We start from the raw sequence: 12,808 nt of genomic DNA, 5'->3' as shown, positions 1-12,808 counted from the left end.
GGGTTTCATGTTTTCATGAGCACAATGGGAGTATGAAAAATGACCAAGCTAGTTAGCAGTCCCAAGAGAAGGAGGCACTGATGAGAGAAGCTCATGTGGTTGCCTTAACTGCCTTGAACTTACTCGCACAAGTTTTCTAGGAGAACCGTTCATCCTGGGAATCCAGACGATCTCACACATGTGCGCTCTCCTGGAAAACATGGTCACAATGTTGCTGGAAAAAAAGGAAAGAGCCACGACTTCCAAAGTTTGATAGACTCTCTAAAAGTCTTTAGTTTGCCCATAACCTTAACTGTTCCAGCTGAAAGACTCCTACAAACATGCTGGAAATGCCACATCTCTCCATCTGTGCTCAACCGCAAAACAAAACAGTGGAACAGTGCGCGCTTTTCTCATATGCCCTAGATATTTGTGGTTCGAGAAAAGAAGTGATTCCATGCGCACTGTTAGCCCATGTCTGTAACAACAGTGGGGGACATAGATGGCAATTCTGTAAGTGACTGTGTACTCAATTTGTCATTGAACCACAGCCATAATCATTATACCACTGGCTTTGTTAAAGGCTAACAACAAGCTATAGCTGACCTTGATATTTATCTTTTTCAAACCAATCTAAAATTATCCTGGAAATTAAATAAGAAAGGACACAGGAGTTGACATAGTTATTCCTTTTGACTTTTTTTTTTTTCCATTCATTTGACCAACATTGGATATCAAAATGGTAACCCTAACCCTAACCCTAATTCCAGACAGAAATATATTATATACGCCAATCAGCCACAACATTAAAGCCACCAACCAGTGAAGTAAATAACACTGATTATCCCATTACGATGTAATGTTCTTCTGGGAAACCTGGGTCCTTGAACATTGTTCTTTGCATCACAACTGCTTCTAACACATCAACTTTGAGTGACAAATGACACAGCCTCTGACAGGTGCCATGATAATGAGATAATCAGTGTTATGGTATGGCTTATTGGTGTATTTACTTTAGACACAAGTGTAGGCAGATTTCCACTTTTTGATAAAATATCTACTTACTGTATATGTAAACAATAAATACTTCAAATGTCAGACAAATGGGACATTTAATGGCTTATTTATTTTGGAGCTGGATTTATACTAAAATACTTTGTCAAATTATCACAACACTTTATAACAAAGATGATTTCTCATTTTCTTTGATCAACTTGTAAAGCAAATTATTGTTAAACGCTCCTTCAACTTCATTTAAATTATATTAACTGAGATGAATTGAGGCATTGAAAGTGAAGTCATCACAAACACTGGCTTTGTCATGTATTCAAGCTGAACTAAGTTTGGTTGCTAGCAACAGAAGGGCCGCTATAAAAGAGTAGATGTCTGCTATATAACCCACCTGTGCATAAAATGTGTTTTAGGGTGGAATTCCCCTTTAGGCGGGAGCCATCAGTCATGTGCCAGTGAAGTATCCCTCCCTTATGCTCTGTTGTGGTTTCTCTAGGTGAGATGAAGGCTATTGCTGTGACACTGGGAGGTAGGCGCACACTTTTAAACGCTCTTTCTCTGAGTATGATCCGTCTGATCTCTTTGTTCCCTTCACTCTGGAACGCGCGCACATGAATGGAAACACATAAACACCAGTGAGTGAATGCAAGTACCTGCAAGCACACATTAGTCCGCAAACATGCGCACACTCATGCCGCTTGTTGATCCCTGTAAGAGTATACTCTTAATGTCATAACCCCAATAAAAGCACGGCCCTCCAGATGTCTGGTGTGCGTATCATGCACTGGACTGGACTGATCACATACAATGAATGCTCACTCACTACATCTGAGATAATTCTCAGTTACCTCACACACAAACATATACACACACGTCACCCAGCCAGGAGGTTTGATCATGTATTACAGAGGTGGTGACACAGCAGCCGTGGCTGCCTCATACAAAAAGGAATGTTGTTCAGAAGACGTTTCGGGGCAGGTGAGGATGCAACGTGGTCAGATTGGATGTCGTCATGTTCAGGTGCTGGTGATGAAAAAGGGGAATGTTTTTTTACACCTTGTGCTTCACACTCAACAGAGTATGCTAACATAAATTGTCTCTCTGTGACAGCATGATAGCAGTCTTTTACGCCATGACATTACCTGAATTCAGTTACTCATTGCAAAAGAGTACATCCTAATGGATTTGGTGCCTATATGGCTACTACATGGACTACCTAAAAATAAAGATTACTAGCATTATCCATGAAATAATGGCCAGTGGGACAAATATTAGAAAGAGTTGGCTTAAAATGACAGCTCAGTTTTTTGCCTTTGATGAAAACTTACATAAACAAATACATAAAAAACTAACATTATGTGACTAACTGAGTCAACAAAAATTCTGAATACCTAATAGAGGATAAAACCATTTCTCTGTGCTGCCACAGTGTATGGAGTGTAACGATAAGGAAGGAGAAGTGCTGTAAATGTATTTGACTTTAAAACCAAAGTGACGGGTTTCATACTTTTTCTAAGCTTGCATTTCTATATAAAGTTGTTTTCATGGCCTTTTTTTAATCTTATCATAACTAGTTTACCTGACCTTGACGTTTCCCTCAGTGCGCTGCTCAAAAGTGGGCATACTACTGTATATTGCTTATAGTTGCCGTGTCTACAATACATTGTTGGCAACCGATGTATTGACAGTAAGTATTAGTAGTGTGTGTTAGTCCGCTGGTTCTGACCTTATACACTAAAGTCAAATGAAATGTATTTAAAAACATTCAACCATGTAAAATGCTTCAGTCTATACTGTGACTGAAGTGTGCATCGCTACATCAGTCAAGTGCTCTTTTTTTGTGTGCAAAGTGGCAGTATGACGCCTGCATTTTCTGTCCACTTTACATGATTTTGGGCTTGGATTAAAACTGATTTGGAGTTAATTGAAGGTCAGAAGAGAAAGAAAATGCCTTCCTATATCCAGCCCGCTGTGGTGTGGTGTGGACATCCAGGCGCAAGTGTTGCGTCTGGATGTTTCTGCCTACTTGTGGCGTAGGTGTCTTTCACTGGGAGGTCTCTGGCCTGCAGAAATGCATACTTGGAAAACATTGTATACGCGTGTACATGCACATACATATGCAACCACACACTCACACACCCGCCTTCAGCATGGGGCAGGTTTGAACACTGTGGTAGCAGTGCAGCCTTGGCACTCCCCTACGGACATGTTCAAATCTGTTCTCATCACTGATTCTGAACTTAATCTGTACCTGATCACCTCCATCTGTCGCATTAAAAAGAAACGGGAGGAGTGGCCGGGACGGAGGCGATGCATTCTGTGTGTTCTCCCGTAGCGTTCCTGTTTGATCTCATTCTAATATATGACATCAAAAGAGCATTTGAGTAAAAATTGGAAGAGCAGAGGACAGCACCTGACTGTTTAAGTGGTGGTGGGGTGGACTTTGACATGAAACAGGAGTTGCGAGTGTCAGTCACACCTGTATGAAACAGAAGGTGAAAGTTTTAGCCTACATTCCTTATACTCTTCCCTTTAGTTAAACACATGGAATGTACTGTATGCTGTATGTGAGAAACCACATACACATATGTTTAAGAGGTCACAGTTATAGGCTTGGACATGTTTGCACACAGCAATTTAGAAAAAAAAACAAACTGTTAAAGCAGTCACATGGGGGGACCAGTGACTGACCGTTTTTCAGTCACAGATGTGGAATTTAAGAAAGTGTACTGTAAAATATCCTCACTACAAACATTTCAAGTAGTGTAGGTGCAGTGGATGACTCTGTATGAGCAGTGAATATACAGTAAAGCCATCGCAAGTCAAAGAAGGCCGGGTGATCACCCTGTTTGCAGTTTATCTGCCCATGATGTGCCACAGTCTGAAGACAGGGTTGCCCTGCGGGATCATGGGAAAGAGAAAGGAGGGATGGACAGGAGGGAACAGAGGACAGAAGAATGTGAGGAATGATGGGTGAGCTCAGCCCGGCAGGTCTGTGCAGAGACAGTATGCGCAGTGAACTCGAGGTGAGGTAGTAGAACTGGCCTAGGGACACGTCTTTGTCTCTGCTTTCGCACAAAGAACTTGCTACTGATTAACCGAGATGTAATCAAATTTCACACCCAATCCTGAACACTGTCTCAATCTGTGGGCAGGTAATACACCCTCACTGTCGTTATGCATGTAGAATGGTCACTGTGAGATATATAAGTAAACAAAATTTACAGTTTGGTGAGCCTATCCCAGCTGTCACCGGACAGGTCGCCAGTCTTTCATAGGGATCATTTGTGACGCAATTCAGGTTAAATATGGAGGATGATTCTACCGCACAGATATGAAACTACAAACCAGCATATTCTATTTTGGACTCATTCTTTTGTTCTAAAGTCGGCCTGAAAGGATGGCTTACCATTATTCAGATGATTAACGATTTTGTTTTTAAACTCACCGCAAATTATTCATATGGATTTAATTAAGCGTTGTTCTCCAAAGCACTGACAAATATTCCTTTACTGGTAGCAGCAGACTGATTTTGATTAGGTCTGACTGACTTTTGATGAAAGTCAGAGATTTTAATGCTACAGAGCTTGGCCAACATCTTGCTAACATGTCCATTATTTTTAGGTATTTTTGTGAGCATGGGCCCTAAAATCGATCAAGAAGATGAGGTTTCTTTTAAGCCTTCATCAAACCTACTGTGTGTACAGCTGACAGCAGTTTTGGTAATGACCGTGATTGAGACCATGGCCATGAAGTTGATGATAAAGATTTTGACCTTCATTCCACTGGATAACTGGAATGCATTGAATCTTAGACAAAACTGCCATAATGACTCTTAGACATTGTTCCAAAAATTGTCCTTTTCATTACAATCACCTTAATGAAAACTAATGAACTAGTAAAAATGTTATTGCTGCAAAGAAATGCAACCATTAGCACCAGTGTGTTAGCTATTGCCTATTAAATAGACAGTATAAAAATAAAATGAAGTTACACTGTGTAGCTGTGGGGCCATGTGCAGCACAGGCTGCTCATCATCTTAAACCAAATGAGGATGGACCACCAACTTCGCAGACACAGATCGATTCAGTTTCTTAAATGATTCGGCTATTCCTTAGCATCCAGTATAATGTTCTGATGCCCTACACGTCTCAAGTAAATACGAAATAACGGATTACAGAGCTACAGTAAATTTACTGACACAGTCGTTTGGCTCACCACTATTTTTCAGATCTGTCTCTTGAACCATACACACCCTTTCTCTGAGGTTTAAAGTCTGGCTGAAGACCGTGGGCTGCAGTCTCTCATGGGTCAGTAGAAGTAAAGAAGAAGGTAGGAAGTAGAAAGGAGAAAGGAGACATAAAACAACCCTGTGAACAACTTGAGATTAAAGGGTACCACTGCTTGTCCCTCGTTGTGTTATTAATGCTCAAATTATACTGTCTTAGATGTTGGAAGGGTTGGTTGATGATGCAGCAATTTAACGTGTTTGGGGCAGATACATGATCAAAGCAGTACACCCAGCTAAGTCATAAAGGCGAAGACCGATGGGACATGTAACTATAGGCAGAGAAAAACACAGGGGGAGAGAGAGAGAGAGAGAGAGAGAGAGAGAGAGAGTAACTCTTTGACAGTAGTGCAGTGTCAAAACTTGCCTGTTCACAACAGGCCCATTGCCCCTTGCAGCTTTCTTGAGAATCGGTCGTCCAAGCAAACATCAATAGCTACGTCCTACTCACAATTTACACACATTTTTTGGAAGAAACGTGTGCAATTGTGAAAATGTGACTATTAGCTAATGCTAACTTTTCATTAGTGATATGTTTGAAGAGATGATCTTTGGGTTAGGTCAGCTTTTGTGTTTTATTCCAGTTAATTTGGGGGAGGGGAAACACAGAGTCTAATCAGTGTCGCAAAACCCTTAGTTGTAGGAACTGTGATTGAAGTCTGGCATATAGAGCCTTGGAGATCGGCGACCACAGGAACATCACCAGGTACTTTAAGCATGTTGTTTGGATTGGCACCGTGCCTGTGTGACAGTGATTTAATTTTTTTTGTGGTGTTAGCTTGATTCCTCCAGTAAATGCATTTACACCGATCCGGGGGGTGCTTAGGGTTAGGGTGTGTACCACCCACCTAGACCAGACCAGGCACCCCCACCCCATAGCAATGACACTCCTTGATAGCAGCAGCCAGGATGCAGTCTGACACAGGCACACACACAAAAACAGTTTAGGAGCAACTCAAAAAACATGAAGAACAGCACAAGGTGTTGACCTGGCCTCCAAATTCACTAGATCCCAAACTGACCAAGTAGTTTGGGCCTGTCCCCTCAACCCATAGGACCCAAAGACCCCCACTAACATCATTCTGTTTCCAGACACCACAGGACACCCTCAGAAGGCTCATGTCGGTTCTCTGATAAGTCCCAACTGTTTTGGAAGAACAAGGAAGACCTACACAATATTAGGAAGGTGGTCATAATGTTATGCCTGATTGGTGTAGCTTCCTAATATAAAAATTGAGAATGGCTCAGGAATGGCGCATTAATTCCTGGGGTGATCCTGCAAAGTGGATAAGCTTAACTTCAGTAAATGCTCATTTAGTAACCTATAACAAATGTCTTCTATACACTCATTTCAGTGCTTGCTACAATACACAAATATGAGCTGCATGAGCATGAGTGATAATATATAAGACATGCATACTGTCAAGTGGTCAACAGTGTTAATCGAAAGAGGCCGCCTTTCCCATGCATCCAGTAATAACTAGATATAACCTAAAAATAATGTGGAGTCATAAGAAACAATTAAACAGAAGAATGTTCATGGGGACTTTTGCTGTATGTGGTGATTGGCATGGTGGGTGGAAAAGGGCTTCCAGCAACTCCAGAGAATGCATGACAGATGAGGAAAGAACGCAGAGATAAAAGACCAAACAAATACACATTAAGTTCATTCCTTTGTTTGTGGGCAATTGTCAAGATATCAGCCATCCTCAGATGTTTCTCAAATGGGAGGTTAAAGGAATAGTTTAGAGAAATATGGCAATTTGACTCAAGTGAGAGGAGAGCACTGATACCACTCTGACGTTTATCTAAAGTTAACATAAACTGCCAGCCAGCACCTCCGAAGTTCGAAGGTTACCGCATTTAACTTCTTTAAAAATTGAAATGTATAAATGCTAGGAAATGATCACTCTGCAGTAACAAGGAGACTAAAGATATTTGTTTGGTATTACACAAATGAAAGGGACAACTTTTTTAACTGCTGAAAAGGCAATAATTACTGAGTTATGCAGTTGTTAAAGTAGACCAGATATAGCCTATTCTCCCGCTGCATTTTTGTCTGTAGTTTTATTCCTCCAAACTTTGACAGGCATTGCCTAAATACTGTGTAATTTGAAGTCAGTATTTGGTCTTAGTTTAAGCTGCATGTATCTTCTACTTTGTTGCACTCTTAGTGCAATATTTCAATCAGTTCTACATGCGTCAGTAAAACTAAAGTTTCTTCCGGGGAAAAAGCCACTGGACCAGAGGGGATAGCCCTTTTTCCATATTTAGACCTCCTTGTGGGGAAAAGTTTGACCCCTGCTGATCAATATTTTAGAAAATTGCTCCTTGTGTCACTCCACATCCCCCAAGCTGATGAGGACGTGATTGTAGTACATGTGTGAGGCTCCAGTCAAAGTGAATTCATCAGTAGGCCCACAGCGATTCTCTACTCCATCTCACTCTCTGTCAGGCTTCAAGAAAGTGGAAATCCAGTGAAGCAAGTGTCAGCTTAGGTCGAGCGGAACATGTTGCAAATGGTGTTAAAAGCATGTACTCGTTGGCCTGCGCTCTCAATAAATAATGAGAGAAGGCACACTAAAAATGATCCCTGTTTCCTCTTCGATCCTTCCCTGGTGGAGGAGGACATGAATTAATAACACAGATCAAACTGCGGTGTTAGCGCAGATCAAGTATTTGTAAAGAAGCTGAAAGGGCTGTATACAAGACAGGCCCTATGAGATCATGTGGATGTGCCTTGCATGTTCTCTGCTCCTGTCACTTCGAATTTTAGTTCAGAGTGGAATTCTACAAGGCATAGGAATGATGAATTAGTTATCTTAACACAGGACCTATCTTTAGACAGAAGTGTCTTGGAAAAAGTGTTTTACAAAGATGTTTGCAAAAAAAAAAGTTCAAACTGAAAAGAGGGATCAGTCATCTGGAGAAGGAAAATCATTTCAAATCAGTGAACTAAATCAATATCTATGAACTGATTTAACCTTCAAAGGGTTTACTCCAACAGCTAATTGGATGAAACTTTCCTCTTGTGAGGTCTTCTCTGATCTAACCTCAAGCAGGGCGCCTATGATGTGGCATGTCCGAAATGACATTTAAGGGTTGCAGTCCTTCCAAACTTTATTGTAACATGCATTTTAAGATGTCCCTGCTGAATATGGAGTGACTCTTCCTGAGCAATGTATTAGTCATGCCATGCAACAGAAAATGCACTAACTAGGGTTACTTTGCTATAAATCAGTCACGCAGTTCAGTATTATTTACAGAAGGACTGCGTGTTATAGCCAAAATGATCACAATAGACTGTATCTTGATCCGATGTAGTTATCACAATATACCTTTAATAACATCAAGTTATGTTTATTGAACCTACAAAGATACACACAGTGTATTTGGTGAAATTGGGTATTTGCACTTCAACAGGAAAACAGCAACAGCATTTTTTGTTATCACACTACACATGTTTTGTAGAATGTATTGCCTACACACACTACTACTGGCAATAGTATGTATTTTTATCTGCTACACCCCACCCCATAGCAATGACACTCCTTGCTGGCAGTAGCCATCCCCAGCAGGATGCAGCCTGACACAGACAAACACACACACACACACACAAAAATGCTCAAAAAACATGAAGAACAGCACAAGGTGTTGACCTGGCCTCCAAATTCACTTGATCCCAAACTGATCAAGTATCTGTGGGATGATCCACAGAGGCCCCTCCCCTCAACCCATAGGACCCAAAGGCCCCCACTAACAACATTCTGTTGCCAGACACCACAGGACACCCTCAGAAGGCCCATGTCCATTCTCCGATGAGTCACAACTGTTTTGGAGGCACAAGTGAGATCTATACAATATTAGGCAGGTGGCTTTAATATTGTGGCTAATCGGTGTATGAACCGTTTCCAAATCGCTAACATTCTGTGAAACTATGTGTCGCCATGCCAGTCTGTCTAGCAGACCACAAGGACACTCATTTTTACATGTACTTATATGCCCTGACACCAACAACAGCCGTAGTAGAAGACATAATGTTTTTGGGATGTTTGTCTTTCCTATTCTCATTAACCTGAAAGCTCGGGAACGCCGTAAAAGTTTCCTCTTTTTTTCAGATTTGGCTCAAACTTTCTCTTGGATTTATTAGACTTTGGTGGTCAAAAGTTAAAGGTCAAGGTCACCCATTCTTGCGAACACAATTAATCCTGAAGCATCTTTTCAGCGCAGGTAGAGCACTTAAGTCATTCATTCCATCGCTGGTCAGCAGACTTAAAAACATCAGCCACACTGTTGTCTGTAGCGTGATACTGCTTACACTGCTTACACTAACACTGCTGCCGTTGTCAGGCTTGACTTGCTGTTCGCTGCATGTGGCATGCACACGCGGCACATGTGGATTACCGTTACAATGCACTATTCAGTGTTCTTTCTCCTGAGTTTACTTGTAGGGACTGGTCCTTCACATTTGTTCTTTTCAATCCACCCTTCAGGGAAAACGCAAAGAGAACATTTATTCCTCATCAAGCTTGTGGCAGCTAGCTGCTTGCCTGTCTCCTTCCGTGTTGCTTCCTACATGTCTTTCTTTCTACCCGTGCTGTTCCATCATGTTGTGTGAACTCTGCATCTGCATCCTACCTCTTTCACGAACGTCTTATCAAAGAAAACTTACAGCTTAATCCATGGCAGCAAAGCCATTTTGTCATTCTATTGTCTCTGCATTTGTGGATTTTTGGATGTAGTGCTAAACTAACCAAACGGTTAATGCTTCTAATGACACATCTCTGTTTCTCAAGAAGGACATGCAACAGGGACGAGATTTGTTGGCTGTGTTACGAAACATTATTCACAAACCAATGCACATGCGTACAAGTAATGTATAAACACTTGCATGCACAAATGCTCACACACAAACGTACGATATGCTAGGAAGACAGAGTTGCACACCCTCGCTGTCTTTCTCCTGTACACATGCTTCATGCACGCATCCCCAGCAGTTACAAAAACACTGATTACAGTTTGGATGCTGTGGTCTTGTTGCTTGCAAGAATATGCGAAATGTGTGCCTTTAATTGCAGTCGTTTGTTTACTCTGAGGAATAATTGAGTTATTAAAACGTTCTTTACCAGCCATCCCAGAAAACAACAATATCAATTAAGCAATTAAGGTTAAGCTTGATGAATATACTTGTCGACAGGTTGGTATGCAGCGCCAAAGGAGCAAACTGGAAGAATCTTCTACTGACAGAGACAAACTGGTCCATTTTCTCTTCCATTAATGGTAACAGACAAATAATATTTAAAGATATTGATTTTAATGATAAAGCAATGGTGCTAAAGCAAGCAAGCAAGTTCACTCTGTACAGTGAAGACACGCGTCCCTTCCTGTTATTTGCATGCATAGTGAGTGTCCATTTAGGCATCGTTGCGAAACAACCTGACCTTTACCTCGGAAACATTAAAGAATGTGTAACAAGTGGTGCGGACATGCTAGTTCGTGTCAAGGGATCATAACATAATAAATCTCATTCACCAGCATAATGTTGTTTCAGCTCAAATCTGCAGTCACTTTGGGACCTGCTCTCTATCAAAATAACAGCCACTGTTCAAATAAACGCCGCACACATGCCCAGGCCTGGTGTTCCTGACGTTCACAGGCAAGAGCCACTTTCATGAAGATTAATGTTTATTTTCTTCTTTTGAATGATCTAATATTAACCAAGTATTAATCAGGGATTAGAATCTATGTTCAGGTTTTGAACACGTCATTTGCCAGTTCTTTCCGAATGACATGAAATCATTAAAGGAGGAAAAAAAAAGAGAAGAGGATATTTTTATTTTCGCTTCTTAAATACAAAAGAGAAGGATCAGGGGAACTTTGATTTTGCTGCCACTGAAAGCAACTGGTAAAAGAGCGCAGCAGCGATCGCAGCTGGTTACGCAGCCTTGACTTTAGATGGTTGTGAATACATAATACCAGTGTGCACACACCCAACCTGTCACTTAAACGCGTGTGCCCTCAAAAAGAAACACACTGGCTTGCATAAACAAACACGCACGTACAATTCACACACAGTGTCACTGCAAGTATACATTCACACATGAACTATTTATACACGGAGAGGGAGATGTGAAAAGCATTTTCACTCAAATCACCGCACTGAAAGATGCACTGTGCATACTCCACTCAACATACAGATGGTGCAGAGAGAGAGAGAGGAGAGAGAGAAGAGCGGTGTGTTTGGATAAGAATAGAATCGCACAGCTCTGAAATAGTACCTTTTTACTGCACATCTGTTTACTTTGAAAGTGTATCTCTTGTATTCTTACACTTGAGTTGGTGACTTCATCACTTCCCTCGGGGCACAGAATATATAAGTGAGTCAGGACACTCAACAGGATTTCTCTCTGCACGCAAGCAGCAACTGGTAAGGGAGGGTCTGTACTTGACCACAGACTTGTGGTCTTATCTGGTCTGCGTATATCTTAAAGTCCTTAACAAAACATTCAGTCAAAAGTAATTACTGTAATAACTGTAATTACAATATGGGAGACTAGCAATTCCATGTATGGTTCCTTTTTTCGAAGGATTTTCAGAAGATGTGTAAGGACTATTTAAGATCTGAGCAGATTTGTAATTCATTAGCTGTGCTTTCTGTCTGTAGCCTTTTCAAAGAAACACTACTTTGCTTCGGAGAACAAGCGATGCAGTCGCTTAATATACCTGTGTCAAGTATAGAGACATTATCATTAAAAAAAGATTTGCATTTAAATATTAAACCTAAAAACCATTTACATTACATAGCACAGGAGCTCATATTGTATGAAATGTGGTGGGTTTCTCTGATTTAAAGTTTGGGACTACAAGTTTTTAATGGAACGCATGCTTTAATAAAAAAGGCAGATGTAAAGTTAGAATGCCCTGAACACTGAAGTAAGAATCTCGCATTGATGAGTTCCATTATGGCACAGCTTTTCAAACTATGAAGCACCGTAATCGAGAGTTGAAGGAAAGGCACAGAGAAAGAGACGTGAGGCAAAGAAAGAGGTGAATGAACTCCTTCTTCGGGTCATAACTGACATGGTATACATGTCACCTGCATTGTTTCTTATTTGCCATCATTGGCTCTATTATTGCAAATCCTTTCCATTCCATTCCAAATCCATTCATTCATTCATTATCTGTTACTGCGTGGCCTGGAGCCCATCCCTGCTGTCAGGGGGCGAGAGGCAGGGTGCACTCTCAACAGGTCGCCAGTCTGACTATCACAGGGCTAACAAAGAAAGACAAACAACCATTCACACTCACATCCACACCTACAGACAATTTAGAATCACCAGTTAACCCTAACAGGGATGTCTTTGAACTGTGGGAGGAATGCAGGCCGCACAAGTTCGAACCCAGAATCTTCTTGCTGTGAGGCATCAGTGCCAACCATTATACCACTGTGCCACCCATAATTACAAATCCATTACAAATAAACTGCTGTTATTCATCTTGAAAAACACAACTTACCTTACAATCATTATG

Source organism: Chelon labrosus, assembly GCF_963514085.1.
Source record: "Chelon labrosus genome assembly, chromosome: 5".
Lineage (NCBI taxonomy): Eukaryota > Metazoa > Chordata > Actinopteri > Mugiliformes > Mugilidae > Chelon > Chelon labrosus.
This window is presented reverse-complemented; position numbering follows the sequence as displayed.